Genomic DNA, 7,549 nt, shown 5'->3' with positions numbered 1-7,549 from the left:
AGATAAAATAGGTCTATTAGTGAATTCAGAGACCTCTGGTAACCCTTTCTGTAATAGACCCCAGTGCTTATTCAAAATACCACCGATCTTATTACTAATGGGGCAAAAAGTTGATACAAACGACACCCGTTTAGTAGCAGTTTTATCACTTTTACGGTAAAGATCCCCACCGGTCAAATTGATAGCCCTCTCCTTGAATTGTGTAACTTTTCCCACAGGATAGCCCCTATTAGTAAATCTATGGCACATTTCATCAAGTCTGCTAACCAATTTGTTCTCATCTTTAACTATCCTCCGCACTCTCAACATCTGACTCCAGGGTAATGATTCCACCATCTTCCTGGGATGGTTGCTGTTGTATAGCAAAAGACTATTTATATCTGTTTCCTTCACATAAAGGTCTGTATTAAGCATATTTCCTTCTTTATATACCAATGTGTCTAAAAATTGAACTTGAGTTAAAGATTCCGTTAAAGTAAATTTCAACTCTGGATAAATATCATTTAACTCAGTTTGAAATTTATATAGGTCTTCCACACTGCCGTCCCAAACACAAAAGACATCGTCGATGTAACGCCACCAGGCCCGGACGGAGCCCCAGTAGATGGACTTGTACACAAAACGATCCTCGAATACCGCCATATAGATGTTGGCATAAGTGGGGGCCACATTGGACCCCATGGCGGTACCCCTAACCTGCAGGAAAAAATCATCCCCAAAAAGAAAATAATTCTTCCTAAGGATGAAGCCTAACAGGGAGAGGATCATCTGTGCACATTCCGGGGCCACGTCAGAGCCTGATAGCACCACATCAACAGCCTCAAGACCCCTCTCATGCTGAATGGAAGTATACAGTGAGACCACATCAAAAGAGGCCAGCACCGTGTTGGAATCAACCTGAACATTTTTAATCTTGTCAAGGAAATCATTCGTATCAAGAATATAGGATCGTGCTGCTATTGCAAATCGTCGTAGAACCTTATCCAGAAAAATAGCTACTTTGTTGAAAAGTGAACCCCTCCCGGATACAATGGGACGTCCGTGGGGGGTTTAAAAGATCCTTGTGGATCTTCGGCAAAGTATACAAAATTGGTATTACTGGATTGTCAACAATTAAGAAATCCGACAACTTCTCATCTATGAGCCCATTCACACGGGCCTCATCTACCAGAAGTCGCAACTCAGCAAGAAAACCAGAGGTAGGATCACAAGCCAATCTCATATAGACATCACTATCCGCTAATTGAGTCAAAATTTCAGCCTTGTATTTGTCAGTGTCCATGACAACTACAGCACCACCTTTATCTGCACTCTTGATTGTGAGAGCTGTATTATCAGATAATTTCTGTAAAGCCTGTCTTTCAACAGGACTAAGATTACCTCTAACTGTAAAACATGTATTTTTCTTCAAAAGTGTAATGTCCCTCTCTACAAGCTGTATATAAGACTCCACAAAGTTGTTTTTAACAGGGGGTTGAAAATTACTCTTGGTGTATAAACCCACACCATGAAGTATAAACATAGATCCATCACCCTCTGATAATATACTCGAGACCTGTTGTTTATCAAAAAAATAAGATGTCAAACGTAGCCTTCTAAAGAATGCAAACAAATCACACTCAATCTCAAACCAGTTGGGGGAATTTACAGGGCAAAAAGACACTCCCTTCGAGAGGACATCATAATCAACCTCTGCTAATTCACACGATGAAATATTTACCACCAAATTATCATGTCCTATGGGCCCTTCCTCTTCCCCTCCATGTGGCGAGTTTTCATTGGGGGGATATATGTCCTCCCCTGTTTGTGCACAGCCCTTCTTTCTCCTGTGTTTCCTGCCACCTCTACGATTCCTTCTCTTCCCGTTACTTTGTCGACTATGGGCTCATAGATGAGAAGTTGTCGGATTTCTTAATTGTTGACAATCCAGTAATACCAATTTTGTATACTTTGCCGAAGATCCACAAGGATCTTTTAAACCCCCCCGGACGTCCCATTGTATCCGGGAGGGGTTCACTTTTCAACAAAGTAGCTATTTTTCTGGATAAGGTTCTACGACGATTTGCAATAGCAGCACGATCCTATATTCTTGATACGAATGATTTCCTTGACAAGATTAAAAATGTTCAGGTTGATTCCAACACGGTGCTGGCCTCTTTTGATGTGGTCTCACTGTATACTTCCATTCAGCATGAGAGGGGTCTTGAGGCTGTTGATGTGGTGCTATCAGGCTCTGACGTGGCCCCGGAATGTGCACAGATGATCCTCTCCCTGTTAGGCTTCATCCTTAGGAAGAATTATTTTCTTTTTGGGGATGATTTTTTCCTGCAGGTTAGGGGTACCGCCATGGGGTCCAATGTGGCCCCCACTTATGCCAACATCTATATGGCGGTATTCGAGGCTCGTTTTGTGTACAAGTCCATCTACTGGGGCTCCGTCCGGGCCTGGTGGCGTTACATCGACGATGTCTTTTGTGTTTGGGACGGCAGTGTGGAAGACCTATATAAATTTCAAACTGAGTTAAATGATATTTATCCAGAGTTGAAATTTACTTTAACGGAATCTTTAACTCAAGTTCAATTTTTAGACACATTGGTATATAAAGAAGGAAATATGCTTAATACAGACCTTTATGTGAAGGAAACAGATAGAAATAGTCTTTTGCTATACAACAGCAACCATCCCAGGAAGATGGTGGAATCATTACCCTGGAGTCAGATGTTGAGAGTGCGGAGGATAGTTAAAGATGAGAACAAATTGGTTAGCAGACTTGATGAAATGTGCCATAGATTTACTAATAGGGGCTATCCTGTGGGAAAAGTTACACAATTCAAGGAGAGGGCTATCAATTTGACCGGTGGGGATCTTTACCGTAAAAGTGATAAAACTGCTACTAAACGGGTACCGTTTGTATCAACTTTTTGCCCCATTAGTAATAAGATCGGTGGTATTTTGAATAAGCACTGGGGTCTATTACAGAAAGGGTTACCAGAGGTCTCTGAATTCACTAATAGACCTATTTTATCTTATAGACGTGGAGCTAACTTGAAGGACAAATTGGTGAGAGCGGATGTGGGTCCTGGTAAGATTCCACGACAGTTGACATTAGGCCCGTTGAGGGGTGGCAGTTTTCCATGCCTTGGTTGTGCATGCTGCGGTAATATGATCAAGGGTGATAGTTTTTATCACCCGCATACTGGTAAGAGATTTTCAATAAAGGAATATTACACTTGTACCTCTAGTTTTGTTATTTATGTGATCACTTGTCCATGTGGATTGTTTTATGTGGGCGAGACAACTATGGAGGTCAAAGCCCGTATCAGTAAACATAAGAGTACAATTAGAACTCAACTTCTTGATTTACCGATACCAAAGCATTTTGTAGACTTCAGACATTCTGTGAATCAGTTGCGATTCAGGGTGATCGATGGGGTCCCTATGTTGAGACGAGGTGGAGATAGGACGTTGTTGTTGAAAAGAAAGGAATTGAAGTGGATTTCAACTCTAGATACATTGCAGCCGAAGGGCTTGAACCTTGAGTATAACTTGCAAATTTGTATTAACTAATCCATAGTAGCCTCAACAGCATCATTCTTTTGGTTTTTTTATAGCGTTTTTGATTTTTTTGATTTTTTATTTCTTTTTTAGGTTGGTGCGTTGACATGACCGGGGGACATGGGGACTGAACAGTCCTGAAATTCTGTGGATTTTGATTGAATCGACATAGACGCTTTTTTGGCTCATTCCCCGTGCCCTCTTGTCTGTACACTGTGGTGTTATAATAAAGTTTCCTCTTTTTTCTGTTGCTTTGTTTACATATTTTTTATATAGGTCTCTGACACTTGAGTGTATTTTTTATAAGTATCAATATATGATTGACCGGGTTCTAGACCATTGGACTATGGTAGCTGAACTCTCCCTTTGTGGACACTAGTATAAGTTCTCCCTTTATGAGAGTCACGTACCAAAATATATATATGTGGCTATGGACACATTGCTATATGAGTCAATATCGGTCTCCACTTATTTTGTGGAATACTGATTGACATTATTAGAAGATGGGGATTGTTAGTCCCTCCCTGTTTAGAACTATGTTGCTGCCATTATTTTGGTAACTTGACTGACTATATATCTAAATCGTTTTGGGTCTCTTATATATTGCTTCCCTCATCAGTCATTTATTAGGTACACTGTATGCCCTTCTGAATCGCTATAAACCCGCTTGATATAACTTCTTTATTTATGTGGATGCATATGTTTAAAATTCGGCGATTGCGGTCATGTGTTCTCTCCATGAGACCACTCTATGATGTGGTTGGTGGAGTTATGATCATGTGACTTGTCACGTGACCGTCTGCAGTGGATTGTGGGCACCTTGAGTATATACCATTTGGTACTATGGAGCTCTGGTGCGCATGCGCGATCCCCAGTTGCGGTATCACGTGGGTGAGTTATATCATTTTCTATGCGACAGCGGGTGACGTCATCCGATTGCTCATGGGGCGATGACATGGAACGCTAGTGAAGGGAAGTTCAGTGTTCAGGTCTGTTGATAAGTTTGATAGGCTATTGATTTTTGGCGCCTGATAAAAAGTTGTAATCATTGGCTGAGGTGGTTGGTTGCTAACACCCTATGTATGAATGTTGTTTATTGGTGGGGGGTTGCTAGGCGATACAGGAAGGTGAACATCCCTCTGGTTGCCGTTTATTTTTATCATCACCATGTGGTAATTTATTGTATAATTTTTGTTTAATGTTATATGTCTATCTGTGCACGATATTATTATGTATGTATAATGTATTTTATATGTCTTATTTGTATTATTTAATGCTATTTCATACAATGTGGGCGGATATCTGTTACTGATTGGCCACATTGGCCTATTTAAGACTGCCATATCTTGCTATATGCTATGCTTGATAAAGACCATGTGATGGTCGAAACGTCGCATTTTGTCATGGCACAATAAGTGTGACCAACCTGTCACTTTTCCAAGTGATGCTACAGATCGCTTGGAAAAACGCTAGTATTCTGCAAGCTAATTTCACTTGCAAAATGCTAGTTTTTCATGGGAAATACGCGGGAATTATGCATGCTGATTTCTCGCGTATTTCCTGCATTAGGGAGTTGCGGAATTGCCGCCCGTGCAAGCTGCACCAAAGCTCGAGCCTCCTGTCGCTGCTGTTTTGTGAGGGCGTCATTTACTTTTACCTCACACCTAGCTGTGTCCTTGGCCAGAGCCAGAGGGACCCCCGTTTGTATGACCGGAGTCGCCTCTGTAACCAAACATTCTCGGTCCTTCCAGGCCTTTAGCAGGTTTACATGGTACAGCTGCTCGGGTTTCCTTTTCCCAGGTTGGTACACTTTATATTTCACCTCCCCCACATCTCATAAGGCCCTTGCCACTTGGCCATGAGTTTACTCTCTGGGGTGGGTACTAGTACCAACACCCGGTCTCCTTCTTTAAAGGTCCTGACCGTGGCCCTTTTGTTTTTAAACTTCTGTTTATTAATTTTACACAAGAAGACGTAACATAACATGCGACAGGTAAGATACACTTTCATCAGAAACACAGCTGGTAATACCAATCTTGCTGAACAGATATCAGTACATTTTTATCACTACCTATAACCATTTATCACTTGGTATAACAAGTAGCAGCATTGCTTCGGGACCTTCTGTGCATAAGTCCAATGCACGTTCTTTGACATAAATTTCTGATAAATATGTCTACAGTTGTCGCTGTCTAATATAAACTTTTAACTAAATAGATAGAATAGAAGTAGGGGATAGTGCAGAGATCTAGAAAGGAAAAGAGTTTGGGGGGTAGGGTGATGTGAGGGGGACAGTGGGAAGTAGTGTCCAGTCAGCAATAAATTTACCCTATCCACTGGGGGGGGTGTCAGATTTTATCAGTTGCAAGAATTCATCTGTTTCTCTAAAGAGTATCCAAGGCGTCCATATCAAGTTGAACCTACTTGTTCCAAAGGTCGCGTTAGCTATTATTTCTTCAATATGGTATATTTGGTTGACTTTGTGTAGCCATTCTGCAATAGAAGGACAGTTCTGAGATAGCCAGTATAAAGGAATTAGCATTTTAGCTGCCGCCAGCAAATACATAAGACGTTTTTTATGTTTAAATTGTGCTGATTCACCAGACCAATTCAAGAAGATAAATTTCATGGATGGGGGGTTTGAGAGTTGGCAAAATTTTGTCGAAATTTTAAGCAATTTTCTCCAAAATGGCTGAATTTTATCGCACTGCCACCAAATGTGTAAATACGATCCTTTTTCTCCAAGACATCTCCAGCAATCCGAGGATGCCTCGGGTTGCCACTTCTTTTTTGTGTCAGGGGTGGCATACCACCTGGTAAGGACTTTGTAAGAGTTTCCTTGGACCATGCGAGTTTTTATATATCTTGTCAACCTCCCATTCTTGCAATTCAACTCCAAGATCTCTCTCCCACTTTAATATAAACGCTCTTTAACTGAGGTAGAGTTGGTCAAGAGCATCTGATAAAGCTTACCTAGCACGCCCCTTGGTTTGTTTGTTTGGGCCATCAATTTTTTGAAAGCAGTCAATTCTCTAAATGGGAGTCCAGATTGTAAATATGACCTGAACGAATTTTTGAGTCTGTTGTAATGAAGAAAGTTAATATGGTAGTGTGGAAATTTCGCTTGTAAATCCTGCAGGGGGAGAATCACTCCATCCTCCATAAAATCGTCTAGATTGTCATTTATCTTGTGTAGAGAGTCAGTGTCTTTAATATAAGGGCGGTCCCGGTAGAGGCCAGGTAGGTCTCTTACTTTTATCAGCGGAGATGGGAGCGGCATCAGTGAGGATGAGAATTTAGACCAGGACAATCAAGTTCCGTGTTATTGCGTTTTGGGAGGAAACTTTTTTTAAGAAACCCGTAGACGAATGAAGTAAAGTGGAGATTGGTACTGACAATGACTCATTCGCAATTTTTATCCAGAGTTTGTGGTCACTGTCCCTCACCCAGTCAACTAATAGAGATAAAGTTGCCGCTGTGTGGTATTTTTGTGGATCTGGTATTCCCATACCTCCTTTATGTTTAGGTAGGGAAAGTGTGTTATAACTTATTCTGGGTTTTAGACCTCCCCATATGTATCTTCCTAAAAGAGATTGGACCTTCTTGAAGAACGTGCCTGGAACTGTAATTGGTAACATTCTGGAGATGTAACTATACTTGGGTAATAAAAATTCTTTGATGAGGTTTTTTCTCCCCATCCGGGAGACATAGGGAGCCCTCCATGACTTGATGGCTTCTAGAGTATTATCAAGAAGGGGCACGAAATTGAGTGAAAAAAGGGCGTTCCACTGTGGGCTTAATTTAATTCCTAAATATTTAATACATTTAGCGTTCCATTTAATTGGAAAAGCTGCTTTCAGCTTCTGGACTATTTTAGGTCTTATGTTAATTCCCATTGCCTCAGATTTCTCTAAGTTGATCTTGAAGTTCCAGAGCTCTCCAAAAGCCACAAACTTCTCCAGTACTGCCGGGATTTCTTTCTCCGGGTCCAATA

Source organism: Dendrobates tinctorius, unplaced genomic scaffold, assembly GCF_039654945.1.
Source record: "Dendrobates tinctorius isolate UK_male_01 unplaced genomic scaffold, ASM3965494v1 ptg000124l, whole genome shotgun sequence".
In the NCBI taxonomy this organism is placed as follows: Eukaryota; Metazoa; Chordata; class Amphibia; order Anura; family Dendrobatidae; genus Dendrobates; species Dendrobates tinctorius.
This window is presented reverse-complemented; position numbering follows the sequence as displayed.